Raw genomic sequence first — 22,272 nt, forward strand, 5'->3', positions numbered from 1 at the left:
ACACCCACTAGTTTCTTTTGTTGAGCTTTCATACATTTATAGCTCTAGTGCATCCATTGCATGGCAATCCCTACTCACTCACATTGATATCTATTGATGGGCATCTCCATAGCCCGTTGATACGCCTAGTTGGTGTGAGACTATCTTCTCCTTTTTGTCTTCTCCACAACCACCCTTCTATTCCACCTATTGTGCTATGTCCATGGCTCACGCTCATGTATTGCGTGAAGATTCAAAAAGTTTGAGAACATCAAAAGTATGAAACAAGTGCTTGGCTTGTCATCGGGGTTGTGCATGATTTAAATATTTTGTGTGGTGAAGATGGAGCATAGCCAGACTATATGATTTTGTAGGGATAGCTTTCTTTAGCCATGTTACTTTTAAGAAGACATGATTACTTGGTTAGTATGCTTGAAGTATTATTATTTTTATGTCAATATGAACTTTTATCTTGAATCTTTTGGATCTGAATATTCATGCCACAATTAAGAAGAATTACATTGAAATTATGCCAAATAGTACTCCACATCAAAAATTCTGTTTTTATCATTTACCTACTCGAGGACGAGCAGGAATTATGCTTGGGGATGCTGATACATCTCCAACGTGTCTATAATTTTTGATTGCTCCATGCTATATTATCTTCTGTTTTGGATGTTTATGGGCTTTATTATACACTTTTATATTATTTTTGGGACTAACCTATTAACCCAGAGCCCAGTGCCAGTTTTTGTTTTTACCTTGTTTTAGAATATCGCAGAAAAGGAAAACCAAACGGAGTCCAATTGACCTGAAACTTCACGGAACTTATTTTTGGATCAGAAGAAGCCCAGAAGACTTGGAGTGCACGTCAGGGGATCTACGAGGAGGCCACGAGGCAGGGGGCGCGCCCACCCTCCTGGGCGCGCCCTCCACCCTCGTGGGCCCCTCGTGGTCCCCCTGACGTACTTCTTCCGCGTATATATCTCCATATACCCTAAAAACATCCGAGAGCACAATAGATCGGGAGTTCCGCCACCAGAAGCCTCCGTAGCCACCGAAAGGCAATCTAGACCCGTTTTGGCACCCTGCCAGAGGGGGAATCCCTCTCCGGTGGCCATCTTCATCATGCCGGTGCTCTCCATGACGAGGACGGAGTAGCTCTCCCTCGGGGTTGAGGGTATGTACTAGTAGCTATGTGTTTGATCTCTCTCTCTCTCTCTCGTGTTCTTGAGGTGATACGATCTTGATGTATAGCGAGATTTGCTATTGTAGTTAGATCTTATGATGTTTCCTCCCCCCCCCCTCTACTCTCTTGTAATGGATTGAGTTTCCCCTTTTAAGTTATCTTATCGGATTGAGTCTTTAATGATTTGAGAACACTTGATGTATGTCTTGCCGTGCGTATCTGTGGTGACAATGGGATACCACGTGATTCACTTGATGTATGTTTTGGTGATCAACTTGCGGGTTCCGCCCATGAACCTATGCATAGGGGTTGGCACATGTTTTCGTCGTGATTCTCCGGTAGAAACTTTGGGGCACTCTTTGACGTTCTATGTGTTGGTTGAATAGATGAATCTGAGATTGTGTGACGCATATCGTATAATCATACCCACGGATACTTGAGATGACATTGGAGTATCTAGGTGACATTAGGGTTTTGGTTGATTTGTGTCTTAAGGTGTTATTCTAGTACAAACTCTAGGGCTATTTGTGACACTTCTAGGAATAGCCCAACGGATTGATTGGAAAGAATAACTTTGAGGTGGTTTCATACCCTACCATAATCTCTTCGATTGCTCTCCGCTATTAGTGACTTTGTAGTGACTCTTTGTTGCATGTTGAGGGATAGTTATGTGCTCCCATTATGTTATTATTGTTGAGATAACTTGCACTAGTGAAAGTATGAACCCTAGGCCTTGTTTACTACCATTGCAATACCATTTACGCTCACTTTTATCATTCATTACCTTGCTGTTTTTATATTTTCAGATTACAAAAACTATTATCTACTATCCATATACCACTTGTATCACCATCTCTTCGCCGAACTAGTGCACCTATACAATTTACCATTGTATTGGGTGTGTTGGGGACACAAGAGACTCTTTGTTATTTGGTTGCAGGGTTGCTTGAGAGAGGTCATCCACTTGAGGGAAATTTGCTACTGTCCTACAAACCTCTGCACTTTGAGGCCCAACAACGTCTACAAGAAGAAGGTTGTGTAGGAGACATCATATCCTCCTTTGAACGATTCGAGTGGCTTGACTTGGCACATGTTCACGCATGTAGTTGAAACAAAATCAACATAGCCTCCACGATATTTATGTTCATGGTGAATTATATCCTACTCATGCTTGCACTCAGTGTTGATTAATTTTAATGCATGTTCATGACTGTTGTCGCTCTCTAGTTGGTCGCTTCCCAGTCTCTTTCTAGCCTTCGCTTGTAGTAAGCGGGAATACTGCTTGTGCATCCATTTCCATAAACCCCAAAGTTATTCCATATGAGTCCACCATACCTTCCTATATGCGGTATTTACCTGCCGTTCCAAGTAAATTTGTATGTGCCAAACTCTAAACCTTCAAACGAAATTCGGTTTTGTATGCTCGAAGCTCATGTATCAACTAGGGATCTCTATATCTTCCATGCTAGGTGGGTTATTCTCACGATGAGTGGACTCCGCTCATCACTCACGAGAAAATGGCCGGTAACCGGGATTCCCAGTCCCATGCTCGAATCAAAATAATTGCAAACAAAACTCCCCCAGGACTGTCGTTAGTTGGAGGCACCCGTTGTTTCGGGCAAGCCATGGATTGATGCTTGTTGGTGGTGGGGAAGTGTAAACTTTACCATTCTGTTTGGGAACCGCCTATAATGTGTGTAGCATGGAAGATATGGAGATCTCTTGGTTGTTATGTTGACAATGCAAGTATGCCACTCAAAATGTTATTTGTCCCTATTTCAAAACTCGAGCTCTGGCACCTCTACAAATCCCTGCTTCCCTCTGCAAAGGGCCTATCTATTTACTTTTATGTTGAGTGATCATCCTCTTATTAAAAAGCACCAGTTGGAGAGCACCGCTGTCATTTGCATGCATTACTATTAATTTACATTGAGTATGACTGTGACTGGATCTCTTTTACCATGAATTACAATGTCTAGTCAGTCCTTGATCTTCAGAGGTACTTTGCATTTATGTTTTGCGGTCTCAGAAAGGGCTAGTGAGACCATCTTGTTATATCATATTATGATGGTTTTGAGAAAGTGTTGTCATCCGAGATTTATTATTATTGCTCGCTATTTGATTATGCCATTGATATGAGTAAACATGAGACCTAACTGTTATTGTGAATATTGTTAGTTCATAATCTTTGCTAAAAACTTGAATGCTGACTTTACATGTTTGCAACAACAAAATCAAACCGAGTTTGTAAAAGTTTTTCTTTATCACTTTCAGTTTGTCAACTAAATTGCTTGAGGACAAGCAAAGGTTTAAGCTTGGGAGAGTTGATACGTCTCCAACATATCTACTTTTCCAAACACTTCTGCCCTTGTTTTGGACTCTAACTTGCATGATTTGAATGGAACTAACTCAGACTGACGCTGTTTTCAGCAGAATTGCCATGGTGTTATTCTTGTGCAAAAATAAAAGTTCTCGGAATGACCTGAAAATCCACGAAGACACGTGTTGGAAATAATAAAAAATACTGGCGAAAGAATCAGCATCAAGGGTCCCACACCCTGTCCACAAGGGTGCAGGGCGCGCCCACCCCCAGGGGCGCACACCCCTGCCTCGTGGGCCCCCTGAGACTCCACCAACCTCAACTCCAACTTCATATATTCACGTTCGGGGAGAAAAAACAGAGAGAAGGATTCATCGTGTTTTACGATACGGAGCGGCTGCCAAGCTCTAATCTCTCTCGGGAGGGCTGATCTGGAGTCCGTTCGGGGCTCCGGAGAGGGGAATCTGTCACCGTCGTCATCATCAACCATCCTCCATCACCAATTTCATGACGCTCACTGCCGTGCGTGAGTAATCCCATCATAGGCTTGCTGGACGGTGATGGGTTGGATGAGATTTACCATGTAATCGAGTTAGTTTTGTTAGGGTTTGATCCCTAGTATACATTATGTTCTGAGATTGATGTTGCTATGACTTTGCTATGCTTAATTCTTGTCTCTAGGGCCCGAGTGCCATGAATTCAGATCTGAACCTATAATGTTTTCATGAATATATGTGGGTTCTTGATCCTATCTTGCAAGTCAATACTCACCTACTATGTGTTATGATCCGGCAACCCCGAAGTGCCAATAATCGGGACCACTCCCGGTGATGACAGTAGTTTGAGGAGTTCATGTATTCACTAAGTGGTAGTACTTTGGTCTGGTACTCTATTAAAAGGAGGCCTTAATATCCCTTAGTTTCCAATAGGAACCCGCTGCCACGGGAGGGTAGGACAAAAGATGTCAGGCAAGTTCTTTTCCATAAGCATGTATGACTATATTCAGAATACATGCCTACATTACATTGATGAACTGGAGCTAGTTCTGTGTCACCCTTTGTTATAACTGTTGCATGAGGAATCACATCCGACATAATTATCCATCATTGATCCATTGCCTATGAGCTTTTCACATATTGATCTTTGTTTAATTACTTTTTCGTTGCCACTGTTACGATTACTACAAAAACTGCTACTGTTACTTTTGCCACCATTACCATTACTTCCATACTACTTTGCTACTATATACTTTGCTGCTGATATTAAGTCTTCCAGGTGTGGTTGAATTGACAACTCAACTGCTAATACTTGAGAATATTCTTTGGCTTTCCTTGTGTCGAATCAATAAATTCGGGTTGAATACTCTACCCTCGAAAACTGATCCGATCACCTATACTTGTGGGTCATCAGGACAGGAATGCACTAAGTAAACCACACCTACATATGCAAACTAAGAGTTAAGTTGAGCTCATATTGCATATAAATCAAATATACTACCACATATAATTACTCCCAAACTAAAACCCACAAATCAATATACTTATAGAGCATTGCAAGAGCTAATCTAGCAATGAGAGATGAAAGGACAAAGTTGCTAACCTTTGTGATCACTTGGATGGATGGGGGGCCTTCAAATCATGACAAATTTGGGGAAAAATGAAGGATGAGCTCGAGCAAGAGGGGAAGAACAGAGAGGAGAGGAAAAGGGAAGAACAGAGAGCTCGGGCTCGATGAAGGGTTTATATAGGAACATCTTTAGTCCCGGTTCATGATACAAACCGGGAGTAATGGTGAGCCTCTAGTCCCCGTTCGTGTCACGAACCGGGACTAAAGGGGTTGGTGGGGCCCCAGCCTGACACCAGCCTGGCACCACCTCTTAAGATTCAACACGAACTGGGACTAATGAGTGTCGCCCCCCTAGCCGTTGGAACCGGCCCTAATGGTCACATTAGTGCCGGTCCGTAATTGAATCGGTACTAATGAGGTGAACATTATGTCGTTTTTCTACTAGTGTATAGAGATTCTACTACATGGTCCACATAATTAATCACATTGATAACCCACAAGTATAGGGGATCGCAATAGCTTTCGAGGGTAGAGTATTCAACCCAAATTTATTGATTCGACACAAGGGGAGCCAAAGAATATTGTCAAGTATTAGCAGCTGAGTTGAAAATTCAACCACACCGGGAAACTTAGTATCTGCAGCAAAGTGTTTAGTAGCAAAGTAATATGATAGTGGTGGTAACGGAAACAAAAGTAAAGACAACAAAAGTAATGTTTTTGGTATTTTGTAGTGATTGTAACAGTAGCAGCGGGAAAGTAAATAAGCGAGAACCAGTATATGGAAAACTCGTAGGCACCGGATCAGTGATGGATAATTATGCCAGATGCGGTTCATCATGTAATAGTCATAACATAGGGTGACACAGAACTAGATCCAATTCATCAATGTAATGTAGGCATGTATTCCGTATATTGTCATACGTGCTTATGGAAAAGAACTTGCATGACATCTTTTGTCCTACCGTCCCGTGGCAGAGGGGTCCTATTGGAAACTAAGGGATATTAAGACCTCCTTTTAATAGAGAACCGGAACGAAGCATTAGCACATAGTGAATACATGAACTCCTCAAACTATGGTCATCACCGGGAGTGGTCCCGATTATTGTCACTTCGGGGTTGCCGGAGCATAACACATAGTAGGTAACTATAGACTTGCAAGATAGGATCAAGAACTCACATATATTCATGAAAACATAATAGGTTTAGATCTAAAATCATGGCACTCGGGCCCTAGTGACAAGCATTAAGCATAGCAAAGTCATAGCAACATCAATCTCAGAACATAATGGATACTAGGGATCAAACCCTAACAAAACTAACTCGATTACATGATAAATCTCCTCCAACCCATCACCGTCTAGCAAGCCTACGATGGAATTACTCACGCATGGCGGTGAGCATCATTAAATTGGTGATGGAGGATGGTTGATGATGACGACGACGATGAATCCCCCTCTCCGGAGCCCCTAACGGACTCCAGATCAGCCCTCCCGAGATGTTTTAGGGCTTGGCGGCGGCTCCGTATCGTAAAACGCGATGATTTCTTCTCTCTGATTTTTTCTCTCCAAAATCAAATATATAGAGTTGGAGTTGGCGTCGGAGGGCATCCAGGGGGCCCATGATGTAGGGGGGCGCGCCCCCACCCTCGTGGACAGGGTGTGGCCCGCCTGGTCTTCATCTTTGGCGAGGATTTTTTATTATTTTTTTCTTAGATGTTCTGTGGAGTTTTAGGTCATTCCCAGAATATTTGTTTTCTGCACATAAAACAACACCATGGCAATTCTGTTGTAAACAGCGTAAGTCCGGGTTAGTTCCACTCAAATCATACAAGTTAGAGTCCAAAACAAGGGCAATAGTTTTTGGAAAAGTAGATATGATGGAGACGTATCAACTCCCCCAAGCTTAAACCCTTGCTTGTCCTCAAGCAATTCAGTTGACAAACTGAAAGAAAGAAAGAAAAAATTTTACAAACTCTGTTTGCTCCTGTTGTTGTAACTATGTCAAGCCAGCATTCAAGTTTTCAGCATATATCATAACTAACCACATTTGCAATAATTCTCAGGTCTCATAATTACTCATATCAATAGTATAATCAACTAGCAAGCCATAATAATAAATCTCGGATGACAACACTTTCTCAAAACAATCATAATATGATATAACAAGATGGTATCTCGCTAGTCGTTTCTGAGACCGCAAAACATAAATGCAGAGCACCTTTAAAGATCAAGGACTGACTAGACATTGTAATTCATGGTAAAAGAGATCCAATCATAGTCACACCCAACATATATTAATAGTGATGAATGCAAATGACAGTTGTGCTCTCCAGCTAGTGCTTTTTAATAAGAGGGTGATGACTCAACATAAAAGTAAATGGATAGGCCCTTCGTAGAGGGAAGCAGGGATTTGTAGAGGTGCCAGAGCTTTGTTTTGCAATAGAGATAAATTGTATTTTGAGCGGTATACTTTCATTGTCAACGTAGCAACTAAGAGATGGCGATATCTTCCATGCTAAACACATTATAGGCGGTTCCCAAACAGAATGGTAAAGTTTATACTCCCCCTCCACCAACAAGCATCAATCCATGACTTGCTCGAAACAACGAGTGTCTCCAACATACATCAGGTCCCAGGGGGAGTTTTGTTTGCAATTAATTTTGATTTAGTTTGCATAAAGCATGGGACTGGGCATCCCGGTGACCAGCTGTTTTCTCGTGAGTGAGGAGCGGAGTCTACTCCTCTTGAGAATAACCCACCTAACACGGAAGATAAGGACGGCCTTTGTTGATACATGAGCTATTCGAGCATACAAAACAAAATGTTCATTTGAAGGTTTACAGTTTGGCACATACAAATTTGCTTGGAACGGCAGGCAGATACCGCATATAGGAAGGTATGGTGGACTCATCTGGAATAACTTTGGGGTATAAGGGATTGGATGCACAAGCAGTATTCCCGCTTAGTACAGGTGAAGGCTAGCAAAAGACTGGGAAGCGACCAACTAGAGAGCGTCAACAGCCATGTACATGCATTAAAATTAATAAACATTGGATGCAAGCATGAGTAGGATATAATCCACCATGAACATAAATATCATGAAGGCTATGTTGATTTTGTTTCAACTACATGCGTGAACATGTGCCAAGTCAAGTCACTTAAATCATTCAAAGGAGGATACCACCCCCATCGTACCACATCATAATCATCGCAATAGCATGTTGGCACACAAGGTAAATCATTATAACTCATAGCTAATCAAGCATGGTACAAGAAACTATGATCTCTAATTGTCATTGCAAACATGTTTATTCATAATAAGCAGAATCAAGAACGAGGGACTCATCATATTTACAAAAAGAAAAGAGGTCGAGTTCATACCAGCTTTCCTCATCTCAGTCAGCCCATCATATATCATCATAATTGCCTTTCACTTGCACGACCGAACGTTGTGAATAATAATAAGGGTGCACGTGCATTGGAGTAAGCTAGAATCTGTGAGCATTCAATAAACAGGAGAAGACAAGACAATATGGGCTCTTGGTTAAATCAACAATAATACATATAAGAGCCACTTCAATAATTTAATTATGGGCTTCTCCTACTGACCCCCAAAGAAAAGAAAAGAAATAAAACTATTTACACAGGAAAGCTCCCAACAAGCAAAAGAAGAACGGGAAATATTTTTGGGTTTTCTTTTTAATTATTACTACTACAGCAGAAAAATAAACTACTACTAATTTTTTTGGTTTTTCTTAAGGTTTAACAAACACACAAGAAGAAAGCGGGAAAAAGAAAATAAACTAGCATGGATATTACAGTGAAAGAGTATGAGCACTGACATCTAGTAATGAGTGTGTGTGAACATAAATGTAATGTAGGTGAGAAATACGTACTCCCCCAAGATTAGACTTTTGGCCTAAGTTGGTCTATTGCCAGGGATAGCCTGGCGGATACCCATAGGTGTAGCTGGGGTCGTACTGCGACGAAGAATAGTTGGGGTCATACTGTGATGAAGAAGAAGACTCTGACTGCCACTGGCTGACAGTCATCTCTGAATCCCAAGAATAAACAGATTGTTGTGGAGGCTCATCTTGTGGTTCCTGTTTCGGGGCTGGTGCAGGATTCTTGTAAGCTTGGACGGCAGCCCACGTAATGAGGTAGGGTCCTACAAAATTAAACAAAGAAGGAGCAGGCAACGTAATAGTTTCAGGATAATGTTTATCAAAGTATAACTTATATTTGAGCTCTCCATTCCTGTCCTTAACAAGAAAATCATGAGCTATCATGCTCTTATAGTCTCGATAAGCATTAGGCAGCAATTTTTCTTCTTTCTCATAATGCCTAATAGCTATGTTGAAGTGTGCAGCAAGGCGAGAAGCATAAATGCCTCCAAAGATGGGGCCTTTAGTACGGTTCAGACTCAACCGCCTAGCAATAATTCCGCCCATACTGGCAGTGTTGTCGCGGTATAAACCATGGAACAGAATAATAATATCAGGAACATTAAGTTTCCCACAGCTCCCATGACCAATCAAGCATCGACTAGCAAATAAAGCAAAATAGCGTAACACAGGAAAATGTATGCTAGTGATTCTTGCATCAGAAACCTTCCTGGTTTCTCCCATAGAGATAAGGTTAATAAATGGTTCCAACTCTTTACGAGGTGGTTCCTCTAAGATACCATCAGGAGGTATGTTGCAGACTGCGCAAAATTCAAAAAATGGCATTTTCTTCACAACGTCATAAAAATGAAACTCTACTGAAGGAGGTGACTCTTTAGGGAAAAAGTAGAAGTTTTGCACAGAAGTATTTGTGAGTAAGAGATACTGTGGACGTTGGTTGCAGACGAAGTAGGTGAGGCCAGCATTCTTAATCAATGAATAGAAATCCTCATAAATCCCGGCCTCTCTCAAGAAATTATTAGAAGGCCACTCACACGGCCGGATCTCCGCGGTACGAGGCAAATTATATTTGGGCCTTTGAGCTTCTTCATTTTGTTTATCCTTTGAGCTTCAGCTCGATCAACCCCTCAAAAGTCTCATCATTATTTTTCTGAAATAATCTGAAATTTTTAGTAACTTCAAACAAAAGTGAACCAACTTCAATAAAACTGATAGCAACTACTCCACAAGTGCCTAGAGCCTAAATCAAGCATTTGAACTACTTGGAACCATATAAATTTGACATGCAAGCTCAAGAACATGGTCACCTATGCAGCACAAATTTGCAAAGAATAAAGCACTAGAACAAAAACTAATTGGACCAATGGTGGAGTCACATACCAAGGAACAATCTCCCCAAGCAGTTTTGCGAGAGGTGCTTTGAGCAAGGAGATCGAAAATCACAGCAAAAGTGGCTGGAACTCATGCTTGAGTTGGTTTTTTGGGTTTGTGCGAGACAGAGGAAGAAGATGGGTGCTGGGATAAGTGGATGAGGGCCACCATGGGCCCACGAGGCAGGGGGGCACGCCCACCACCCTCATGGCCAGGTGGCAGCTCCCCTCGCGGTAATTTTTGCACAGTAAATCCTCAAATATTCCCGAAAAATCATATTAAATTGGCATGCCATTCTGATGACTTTTATTTTCGGGGTATTTTTATATTACACGGATAAGCCAGGAAACAGACAAAAAAATACTATTTTTACTTTATTTCTACTAATTAACAGAAAGTATAGAGAGGGTACAGAAGTTTGTGCTTCTAGTTTCATCCATCTCATGCTCATCAAAAAGAATCCACTAACAATGTTGATCAAGTCTTGTTAACAAACTCATTCCGATAATCATGAAACCGGAGAAATTTTGAATAACACTAAGTTACCTCAATGGGGATATGCACATCCCCAATAATAAGCATATCATATTTCTTTTTGATAGTAGGAAGAGGAAATTCAAAACCTCCAGTTATAATCGATGGAATTTTTCCAATGGAGTTGATACTATGAACTTGAGGTTGTTTCCTCGGAAAGTGTACCGTATGCTCATTACCATTAACATGAAAAGTGACATTGCCTTTGTTGCAATCAATAACAGCCCCTGTAGTATTAAGAAAAGGTCTTCCAAGAATAATAGACATACTATCATCCTCGGGAATATCAAGAATAACAAAGTCTGTTAAAATAGTAACGTTTCCAACCACAACAGGCACATCCTCACAGATCCCGACAGGTATAGCAGTTGATTTATCAGCCATTTGCAAAGATATTTCAGTAGGTGTCAACTTATTCAAGTCAAGTCTACGATATAAAGAGAGACGCATAACACTAACACCGGCTCCAAGATCACATAAAGCAGTTTTAATATAATTTCTTTTAATGGAGCAAGGTATAGTAGGTACTCCGGGGTATCCAAGTTTCTTTGGTATTCCACCCTTAAAAGTATAATTAGCAAGCATGGTGGAAATTTCAGCTTCCGGTATCTTTCTTTTATTAGTAATGATATACTTCATATATTTAGCATAAGGATTTGTTTTGAGCACATCAGTTAATTGCATACGCAAAAAGATAGGCCTAATCATTTCAGCAAAGCGCTCAAAATCCTCATCATCCTTTTTCTTGGATGGTTTCGGAGGAAAAGGCATGGGTTTCTGAACCCAAGGTTCCCTTTCTTTACCATGTTTCCTAGCAACAAAGTCTCTTTTATCATAACGTTGATTCTTTGATTGTGGGTTATCAAGATCAATAGCAGGTTCAATTTCTACATCATTGTCATTACTAGGTTGAGCATCATCATGAACATCATCATTAATATTTTCATTAGGTTCATGTTCATTACCAGATTGTGTTTCAGCATCAGACATAGAGATATCATTTGGATTATCCGGTGGTTCAGCAATAGGTTCACTAGAAGTTTGCACAGTTCTATCATTTTTCTTCTTCTTCTTTTTAGAAGAACTAGGAACATCAATATTATTTCTTTGAGAATCTTGCTCGATTCTCTTAGGGTGGCCTTCAGGATACAAAGGTTCCTGAGTCATTCTACCAGTTCTAGTAGCCACTCTAATAGCATAATCATTTTTCTTACTATTCATTTCATCAAGCACTTCTTTTTGAGCTTTAAGCACTTGTTCTACTTGCGTGGTAACCATAGAAGCATTTTTGCTAACAAGTTTAAGTTCACCTTTAATATTAGCCATATAATCACCCAAGCATCTAATCGTATAAGCATTTTCTTTTAATTGTCTACCAAAATAAATAAAGAATTGAGATCATATGTTTCTTCAACAGGCGGTATATTAAGACCATGTATTTCTTCAATAGGAGGTAAATTCTTAACATCTTCAGCTTTAATACCTTTTTCTTTCATAGATTTCTTTGCCTCTTGCATATCTTCGGGACTGAGGAATAGAGCACCTCTCTTCTTCGGAGTTGGTTTAGGAATAGACTCAGTAATTGGAGCAGGAGCTGGCTCGGGAGCTGGCTCAGGAGGTGCCCAATTATTTTCATTTGTCAACATATTATTCAATAGAATTTCAGCTTCATCCGGTGTTCTTTCCCTGAAAAGAGAACCAGCACAACTATCCAGGTAGTCTCTGGAAGCATCGGTTAGTCCATTATAAAAGATATCAAGTATTTCGGGTTTCTTAAGAGGATGATCAGGAAAAGCATTAAGTAACTTGAGAAGCCTCCCCCAAGCTTGTGGGAGACTCTCTTCTTTAATTTGCAAAAAGTTGTATATTTCCCTCAAAGCAGCTTGTTTCTTATGAGCAGGGAAATATTTAGTAGAGAAGTAATAAATCATATCCTGGGGACTACGCACACAACCAGGATCAAGAGAATTAAACCATATCTTAGCATCACCCTTTAATGAGAACGGAAATATTTTGAGTATATAAAAGTAACGCGATCTCTCATCATTAGTGAAGAGGGCAGCTATATCATTAACTTAGTAAGATGTGCCACAATAGTTTCAGATTCATAGCCATAAAACGGATCAGATTCAACCAAAGTAATTATATCAGGATCAATAGTGAATTCATAATCCTTATCAGGAACACAAATAGGTGAAGTAGAAAAAGCAGGGTCGGGTTTCATTTTATCTCTAAGTGATTCTTTGTTCCATTTAACTAATAACCTCTTAAGCTCATATTTATCTTTGCAAGCTAAAATAGCGGCAGAAGATTCCATATCAAAAAGATAGCCCTCAGGAAAAACAGGCATATTTTCATCATCACTTTCATCATCGTATTCAGATTCAATAGTTTCTTTTTCTCTACCCCTAGCAATTTGTTCATCAAGAAATTCACTAAGGGGCACAGTAGTATCAGGCATAGAAGCAGTTTCATCATAAGTATCATGCATAGCAGAAGTGGCATCATCAATAACATGCGACATATCGGAACGAATAGCAGAAGCAAGTATAGGTGTCGCTAGCTTACTCATAACAGAAGGTGAATCAAGTGCAGAGCTAGATGGTAGTTCCTTACCTCCCCTCGTAGTTGAGGGATAAATTGTTGTCTTAGCGTCTTTCAAGTTCATCATAGTGTCCAGCAGATATAAATCCCAAGTGACTCAAAGAATAGAGCTATGCTCCCCGGCAATGGCGACAGAAATTAGTCTTGATAACCCACAAGTATAGGGGATCGCAACAGCTTTCGAGGGTAGAGTATTCAACCCAAATTTATTGATTCGACACAAGGGGAGCCAAAGAATATTCTCAAGTATTAGCAGCTGAGTTGTCAATTCAACCACACCTGGAAACTTAGTATCTGCAGCAAAGTGTTTAGTAGCAAAGTAATATGATAGTGGTGGTAGCGGCAACAAAAGTAAAGACAGCAAAAGTAATGTTTTTGGTATTTTGTAGTGATTGTAACAGTAGCAGTGGGAAAGTAAATAAGCCAGAACCAGTATATGGAAAACTCGTAGGCACCGGATCAGTGATGGATAATTATGCCGGATGTGGTTCATCATGTAACAGTCATAAAATAGGGTGACACAGAACTAGCTCCAATTCATCAATGTAATGTAGGCATGTATTCCGTATATAGTCATATGTGCTTATGGAAAAGAACTTGCATGACATCGCTTGTCCTACCCTCCCGTGGCAGAGGGGTCCTATTGGAAACTAAGGGATATTAAGGCCTCCTTTTAATAGAGAACCGGAACAAAGCATTAGCACATAGTGAATACATGAACTCCTCAAACTATGGTCATCACCGGGAGTCGTCCCGATTATTGTCACTTCGGGGTTGCCGGATCATAACACATAGTAGGTGACTATAGACTTGCAAGATAGGATCAAGAACTCACATATATTCATGAAAACATAATAGGTTCAGATCTGAAATCATGGCACTCGGGCCCTAGTGACAAGCATTAAGCATAGCAAAGTCATAGCAACATCAATCTCAGAACATAATGGATACTAGGGATCAAACCCTAACAAAACTAACTCGATTACATGATAAATCTCATCCAACCCATCACCGTCCAGCAAGCCTACGATGGAATTACTCATGCACGGCGGTGAGCATCATGAAATTGGTGATTGAGGATGGTTGATGATGACGACGGCGACGAATCCCCCTCTCCGGAGCCCCGAACGGACTCCAGATCAGCCCTCCCGAGAGGTTTTACGGCTTGGCGGCGGCTCTGTATCGTAAAATGCGATGATTTCTTCTCTATGATTTTTTCTCTCCGAAAGCAAAAATATAGAGTTGGAGTTGGCGTCGGAGGGCATCCAGGGGGCCACGAGGTAGGGGGGCGCGCCCCACGCCCTCATGGACAGGGTGTGGGCCCCCTGGTCTTCATCTTTGGTGAGGATTTTTTTTATTATTTTTTCTAAGATGTTCCGTGGAGTTTCAGGTCATTCCGAGAATATTTGTTTTCTGCACATAAAACAACACCATGGCAATTCTGCTGAAAACAGCGTAAATCCGGGTTAGTTCCATTCAAATCATACAAGTTAGAGTCCAAAACAAGGGCAATAGTTTTTGGAAAAGTAGATACGACGGAGATGTATCACACATCCATCCCACCGTGTCATTCATTCTAATATATAAACAAAATATCATCTATTCTCCTAGCTATATATTGTCCACACACACGCATCCATATATTAAAAATACATAGAGGTAGGAGGGAGAGGAGGTTTGAGGGGAGCAAGGGGATGGACGCGCACTTCTGCGACCTCGATGGTGACGCGCCAGCTGCCGCCCTGGCGCTGATGCTCGCGCCACTGGCCGGCCTCCCTCAGGTCGCCGGTGTGGCTGCGCTGCACTCCGTCGCCCCTACTCCTCTGGCCGGGTCCCCGTGGCCTCCGCTTCCCCAGGCCGTCGAAGCCCCCGCTGTGGCTGTGGCGCTGCCGCGCTGGGCCGATTTAGCTGAGGACGATGACGCTGCTGCCGGTCGCCCCATCGTCTGGTGAGACCCGCCGGCTCGCAGAGCAGCACCTCGGCCGAGGATGGTGGCCTCGCCGCGGCACGGCTGTCCCTATTCCCCTTTGGCTCGCCGCCCCCCCCCATCTCCCCCTTCTGCCGACCTCGCAAAAAAGGGCCACCCTTTGGTCCAGGGCCGCTCGCACCCGCCGCGCTTCGGCGTGGGCCGTCGCGGGGCGGTCTGACCTGGGCAGTGCCCAGCGCTCTTGGCGCCCCGCCGCGGTCGCCGTCCGGCCCGCCGCGTCCTCACCGTCGGCTGCCTCATCGGCGGTCGGCCGTCGATCCCCCTTCCGCCAGTTCATCGCTGCGTTTGGATCCTCGTCGCTCTGATTCTCCCCCAGCCAGTCCCTCCGCCGCCCTTGGCTCGCCGTTGCCCCTACATTGACACCGGCGCCAGCCGCGGCGGTGGGCGCAACTTCGGAGGAAACCCTAGGTGCTGTCGCCCCGCCCCGCTGGCTGGGCCGCATCGCTGTGGGCCTCGGGGCACCTAGACCTGGCGTAGGGCCTCCAACTGGTGCGGCTGCGCCTATGATCTAGCCCACTTTGGCGCGATCCTGGTCTGGGCCGGCCTGCCTAGCCATTGGGCATCGGCTGGATTCCCCAGGCACCCCATCTCGCCCCCTCCCGTCTCTGTTCGAACCCTAACCCGCGCCCCATCCCCTCCCGCCGCCGGCGCCGCCCCCTCCCCTCCCTGCTGTCGCCCCCCGCCGACATGACCGGGGATTGGCATGACGCGGCCCCGCGGCCCAAGCGTTGCATGATGAGTGCCGGCCCGACGACGCCTGCTTGGACGACCGACACGATGACCGGCGTTCCCCCTCCCGTCCCTCCCCCGACGCCCTACGGCACGAGGCCATCCGCCGCCAACTCTCAGGCCGCGGAGACAGCCAGTCGCCTCCCCGCGAGGCTCGCCGGTCCCCCTCTTGTTGCTCGCTAAGCCGGTGGGACCTTCGGGGACGGTCCCGGTTGCCTCCTCCCGCCTCTGAGTGGCGCGACCAGCGCCGCCGTTCGCCCTCCCCGGTTCGCAAGAGGGAGTCCAGCCGCTCCCCCGCGCGCACTGGTCGTCCTCGTTCCTCTGACCGCCCCCAGGCCGCGGCCTCGCAAGGCCCTCCGCCTCCTGCTGGCTGGCCTCGCCGTTACCAGCCCCTGTGTGGGGAACCGAGCTCCCCCCCCCTCCCGCGGGAAATGGCGCTGGCCAGGGCCGGCCGGGCGGCAAGCGCAAGAAGAAGCTGGGCTTGGGGCGTGCCAATGTCACGGCCCCGGCCATTGGATCTACTCGGGACCCGGCGGCATCCACCATGACCGCGCTTCTCTGTGATGACCGCAGCTTCGACCTCGTCAAGTGCTTCAACTGCGGCCTCTCCGGCCACTCCCAAGTGGCTTGTACACGACCCCAGGGATGCTTCCTCTGCTCAGATCCTGACCACCCGGCGATCCTTTGCCCCGACCGCCCGGTGCCGGAGGAGTTGGTGATGTACGGGCATGGGATTGAGGGCCTCGGCTTCTTCCGCATCGAGGTGCCTGACATCCCCTCCCCCTCACCATCACTCCTGGCGCTTGTCACCGTGAAGGATGGGGTCGCCTCGCCGGAGATGTTAGAGGCCGAGCTCAACCATCTCTATCACTGCTCCTGGGATTGGCAGGTCACCATGCTGCCTGGAGGCCAGTTCTCGGTCATGTTCCCCGATGCTATCAGCCACGGCTACGGCACCCGCGGCGGAGACATCACTCTAGCTCTCCACGGCCTAGTGGTGGACATCTCTGTGCCGGTGCGGGACCCCCTGGAAGTGGCCGTCTTGGACACTGCTTGGATCCTCATCGGAGGCCTGCCCGACATCGCTCATTCGGAGCGAGTTATTCGGAGCATGTCCCGCATACTCGGCAAGGTGGTGGTCGTGGACGAGTTGTCCCTCCGCAAGGAGGAGGAGGTTCGCGTCAAGGTCAAATGCCTCGACTCATCCAAGCTTCGCGCCACGATCCGGGTGTTCTTCAACAACCATGGTTTTGACCTCCGCATCTGCCCCGAGCCGCCCAACCACATTGGCCGCCCCCGCATCCCCCACGATAGCTTCTTGGGGGGAGGGCCAGACGAGGATGGTGTGGGGGATCACCGCAGCGACCCCGACCCCCATCACGGATGCCGCTCCGGTTCGGAGGACGACGATGATGACTCCGAGGACAGTCCTCCTCACGACCAGCCCCCCGCTCCTACTGCTAGGAGTGGCGGTTGGTCCGCTACCACCCGCTCCTCGGCCGCCTCGCCGCCCCCCGACGACGGCCTCGACGCTTCAGATGCCAGCCCCCAGGTTTTTCCCGCTTCATTGCCGCGCTCCCCAGTCAATCCGCTCCTTGATGTCTTCACTTTCCTCTCCGCTGGGACCGTCCCGGAACCGCCCAGCTCAGCCGCGCCCATGCTTCCCGCTCCTGTGGTGGAGTCCCCGGGGGCGGTCGCGGCCGCCCTGGACCCCCCCCCCCTCGGACCCTGTCGATGGTGATACCGCGTTGGAGATGACGCTGCTTCCCCCCCCCCCCCCCCGCTGCCTACGGCAGCCAGGCCGCAGACGGGGGCGGAGGTCCTGCCTTCCATCGTCGATCTGTCTCCGGCTCCCCCGGCCACCGAGAGGCCTCGCTGCCCGACGCACCCTGGTCCATCTCTGGGGCTCCTGGACTCCGTTGCCGTGGGGCTGCAAGTGGTGGTGTCGGAGTAATGGGCAACGGGTAGGCCAACACGAGTCCCATAACCTTTCAAGACATCGAGGCAGGCTGCGCCCCTCAAGACCCCAGGGTGAAGAGCCGCCTCATGAGGAGTCGACGGCAGGGCGGCCGACTGCCCGCTCACGGCCGAGTCCCAGGGACGACTTCCAGAGAAGCCGGCTTTGGGGAGTCGGCCAGCGACTCCAACAACCCATGATCTCATCGAAGGGGACGGGGCAGGGGCGTGGCTACAGTGAAGCCCACTCCCCGCCCCTTACCAAGGGCAGGCATGCCACAGCACGCCATACCCGAGAAGATCTCCGTGCGGCATGGCACTGTTGCCCAGCCGGCCCTGACATCAGCACCACAGTACCGAGTCATGCGCCCACGACAGCTTGTCTGTATGGCCCCGGGGCAGCAGGTCCCACCAGTCAGTGAGACCCTAGGAGACGGTGAGAGGACCGCCAGTCAGTTCCGTCAGGAGTCGGCTCGGAGAGTCAAGCGAGCCCTCCTCTGGGCCCCATGCACCATTAATCAAGATGTGATGAGGAGTGGCAATAGTGATCGCCCGCCAGGCGGCGGGACTGTTGCCACGACCCCATGACCAAGCCCGCGTCATCAGAAGCACGGCTACAGTAATCAGCGGCCGGCAAGACCCGCCCGTGGCGGACGCGGCCTGTCGGCTCCATACCAGACCAGTCGGCGGGCCCCACCAATCGGCGTAGAAGTCGGAGGTCAGAGGCACTGACAGCTGGGTCCGTGTCCAGTCGAATTACCATTGTACCCCTGGGGGGTAGGCCTATATAAACCCCCCGGGGCACCCATGCAAAGGGTTGGATCCCAGTAGTTCTAGACCATACCAGATAAAAGGAGAGAGCTAGCCTTGCCCTCTTCTACCACCAGAAAACAGCTCAAGGAGCAACCGTGTAAGCACTTTGCCATAGTGATCATGCGGAGACCCCGCAGAGCAGCAGTAGGGGTATTATCTCCCCGGAGAGCCCCGAAGCTGGGTAAGATTCGCCGGCGTGCATGTCTTCGCCTCATCCCGTTTCCAGGCACCGGCAACGTTCTACTCGCCCCCACCATGATAAGCCATCCGTTGGCATATGTCGCACCAAACCCCCGACATTTGGCGCCCACCGTGGGGCCTGGTGCACCGCCGTCCGGAGATCAGTTCTGGACGGGTGCAGTCAGCCAGGCACGCTAGATGAAGTTTGCATCGACGCGCTGCGCGGCATTGAGATCGCCTGCGCAGCCAGCTCCTTGGCACTTGTCGGCGAGGTCCGCCTCTCCGACGAACCTACGTCTGACGCAGGAGCCGGCAGCCCCGAGAACCTCCTCGCGGGCCTCCTCGATCAACTCCATGTTTCCGGGAGGCCTGTCGTAGACTTGGAGTCCATAGGCTCCTCCGACCCGATGCTGGTCGACTCCGACACCGCGTCGCTCAACGCGTCCCCACCAACGTGGTGGTCTACGACAAACCTCTCCCCCACGCAGAGAGCGAGGGAAGCACCGTCACTGAGGTGCTAGTCATCAGTCATGACGAGTTCCCTGGCGGAGGAGCGCCCGACTCACTCGGCGCGGCGCAGCAAGACCTAACTGCGCCCATTCTGGAAGGTGCTGACGCAGAGACGTTAGAAGCGCGCCACCTTCAGCTCGTTGAAGGCACGAAGAAGCTGGCCAGCATGACACGCTTTTCAGAAGCTTACCAGTGGGAGATGGATCGCGCCGTTGGTGGCTCGCCGGCACCGGCAGGGCCCAGCCGCCTTGGCGCGGTCCAGCAGCGCGGCGTAGCCATCGCCAGCCTATTTGGGGCTTGCCGCCCCGTGTACGCTACACCAGCGGAGAACATCCGAGCTACCCAGGCAGCGGCGGACGAGCTGGACAATTTCGAGGGCGAAGAGCGCCGCCTCATGATGGAGCGAGTCCAGCGGCTCCTCGACGCGGCCGCCGCGCAGAACGAGGCCGACTGCCGCATGGAGGTGCCTCAACGACCCAACGACGACCTTAACCGAGACCAAGGCGCGACGTCTCGGATGCCGACTCGCGGCGGCCAAGGAAGAAGAGACAAGGAGCCGGCTGTCAGCCACAGTCGGACTCGCATTACCATAGAGCGCGACCGAGATGGCCGCCCGAGAGCAGTGGAACGACGGGACGACTGTCCGCCTCCGCCTCCCCGTAAGGAGAGGCGAGTCTCCCCGCCGCCTGTAGACCATCCGACTCTCGGTGACCGCCTTGGCCGCCGAGAGGGAGTTGGAGAGAATGGTGCCCGCCACCGGATCGACCGACTTCACCGGTCCCTGGAGCTGGAGAAGAAGACAAGCTGGGTCCACCTTGTTTCGGGCCCCGCATTCGGGATGAGCCCTTTCCCAGAGGGTTCATGCTCCCAAGAGACACGCCCAAGTATACCGGCTCTGTGAAGCCGGAAGACTGGCTAGTCGACTACTCCATGGCTGTTAGCATAGCAAACGGCAACAAGCGTGTCGCCGTAAAGTACGTTCCGCTCATGCTCCAGGGCACGGCCCGGACATGGCTGAACAGCCTGAAGCCCCGCAGCATCAACAGCTGGGTCGACTTCACCGAAGCGTTCGTCCGCAACTTCACCAGCACGTACAAGCGTCCTCCCAAGCCTCATCAGCTCTCCTTGTGCGTGCAAGGTCCTGACGAGTTGACTCGCGACTACCTCACGCGTTGGGCTGAGCTTCGGAACTCCTGCGAGGGCGTGCATGAGCTGCATGCCATCGAGTACTTCACAGCCGGGTGCCGAGAAGGCACCCTTCTCAAGCACAAGCTCCTCTGCGACGAGCCAGAAACCCTCGACGAGCTGCTGATCATAGCGGACAAGTACACCACGGCCGACTCCTCCATGAAGGCGGAAATTCAAATCAGCACAACTGGCAATGTGGCTCCTCAAGCTCCAAGAACTAAGGCGGCAGACGCCGGCCGGCGACAACAGCAAGGCGACAACAAGCGCAAGGCCCCGCAGCCGGCTTCCGGCAGCCGGCAGGTCGCGACCGATGAAGCCCAGCAGCCAGAAGAGCAGCCTCTGCCCAAGCGACAGAAAGGCGGCAAGCCGAACTGGTTGCCGGCCTTCTCCTATGAGCAGACCTTAGATGGACCTTGCAAGTTCCACAGTGGCGCAAAGCCGTCGAATCACAACACCCGGAAGTGCCACTGGCTCACCAGGATCGCCAAGGGAGACGGCCTCCTGCCACCCCCGCCTGCTGGGCAGCCGCCTCCGCCTCCGCCCCAGCAGCTGGCAGTCAGGCCAGTCGGTGCAATACAAGACGAATACCCTGAAGAACACGGAGCCTACGTGGTGTTCACCAGTATGGCTGATGATCGACGCAGCAGGCGGCTGAAGCGACAAGAGGTGAACGCAGTAGCCTCAGAGACGCCAGAGTTCATGCACTGGTCTAAGAAGCCGATCAGCTGGAGCAGGGCTGACCACCCAGAAGTGATGCCGAGTCCGGGCTCCTACGCCTTGGTCCTGGACGCCACCTTTGCTACGGACAGACGAGCCACGCGTTTCTCGCGAGTCCTGATAGACGGAGGCAGCAACATCAATATTATGTACAAAGATACCATGGAGAAGTTAGGAATCAAGCAAAGACAGCTTCAGAACAGCCGGACTGTGTTTCACGGCATCGTTCCTGGGCTTTCCTGCTCACCAATCGGCAAGATCCTGATGGACGTTCTCTTTGGAGACAAAGATCACTTCCGCCGAGAGTCAGTTTGGTTCGAGGTGGTGGACCTTGAGAGCCCATACCATGCGCTACTTGGCCGACCCGCCTTGGCCAAGTTCATGGCGGTCCCCACTACGCCTACCTCAAGATGAAGATGCCCAGTTCCAGGGGAATTCTGACTGTGGCCGGTGACTACCGGAAGTCGTCTGCCTGCGCGGCCGAGAGCAGTCGGCTGGCCGAGTCCCTGGTGATCGCACCCGAGAAGCGACTCCTTCAACGAGTTGTGGCGATGGCCGGCAAGCAGCCGGAGGTATCGCCCAACCCGAAGGAGTCGGAAGCCAAAGGTTCGTTCAAGCCAGCCAAAGAGACAAAGAAGATATCCTTGGATCCGGAGCACCCAGAGAGGTACGCTGTCATAGATGCGAACCTCGACAGCAAATAGGAAGGCGAGCTCGTCGATTT

Source organism: Triticum aestivum, chromosome 2A (genome assembly GCF_018294505.1).
Source record: "Triticum aestivum cultivar Chinese Spring chromosome 2A, IWGSC CS RefSeq v2.1, whole genome shotgun sequence".
In the NCBI taxonomy this organism is placed as follows: domain Eukaryota; kingdom Viridiplantae; phylum Streptophyta; class Magnoliopsida; order Poales; family Poaceae; genus Triticum; species Triticum aestivum.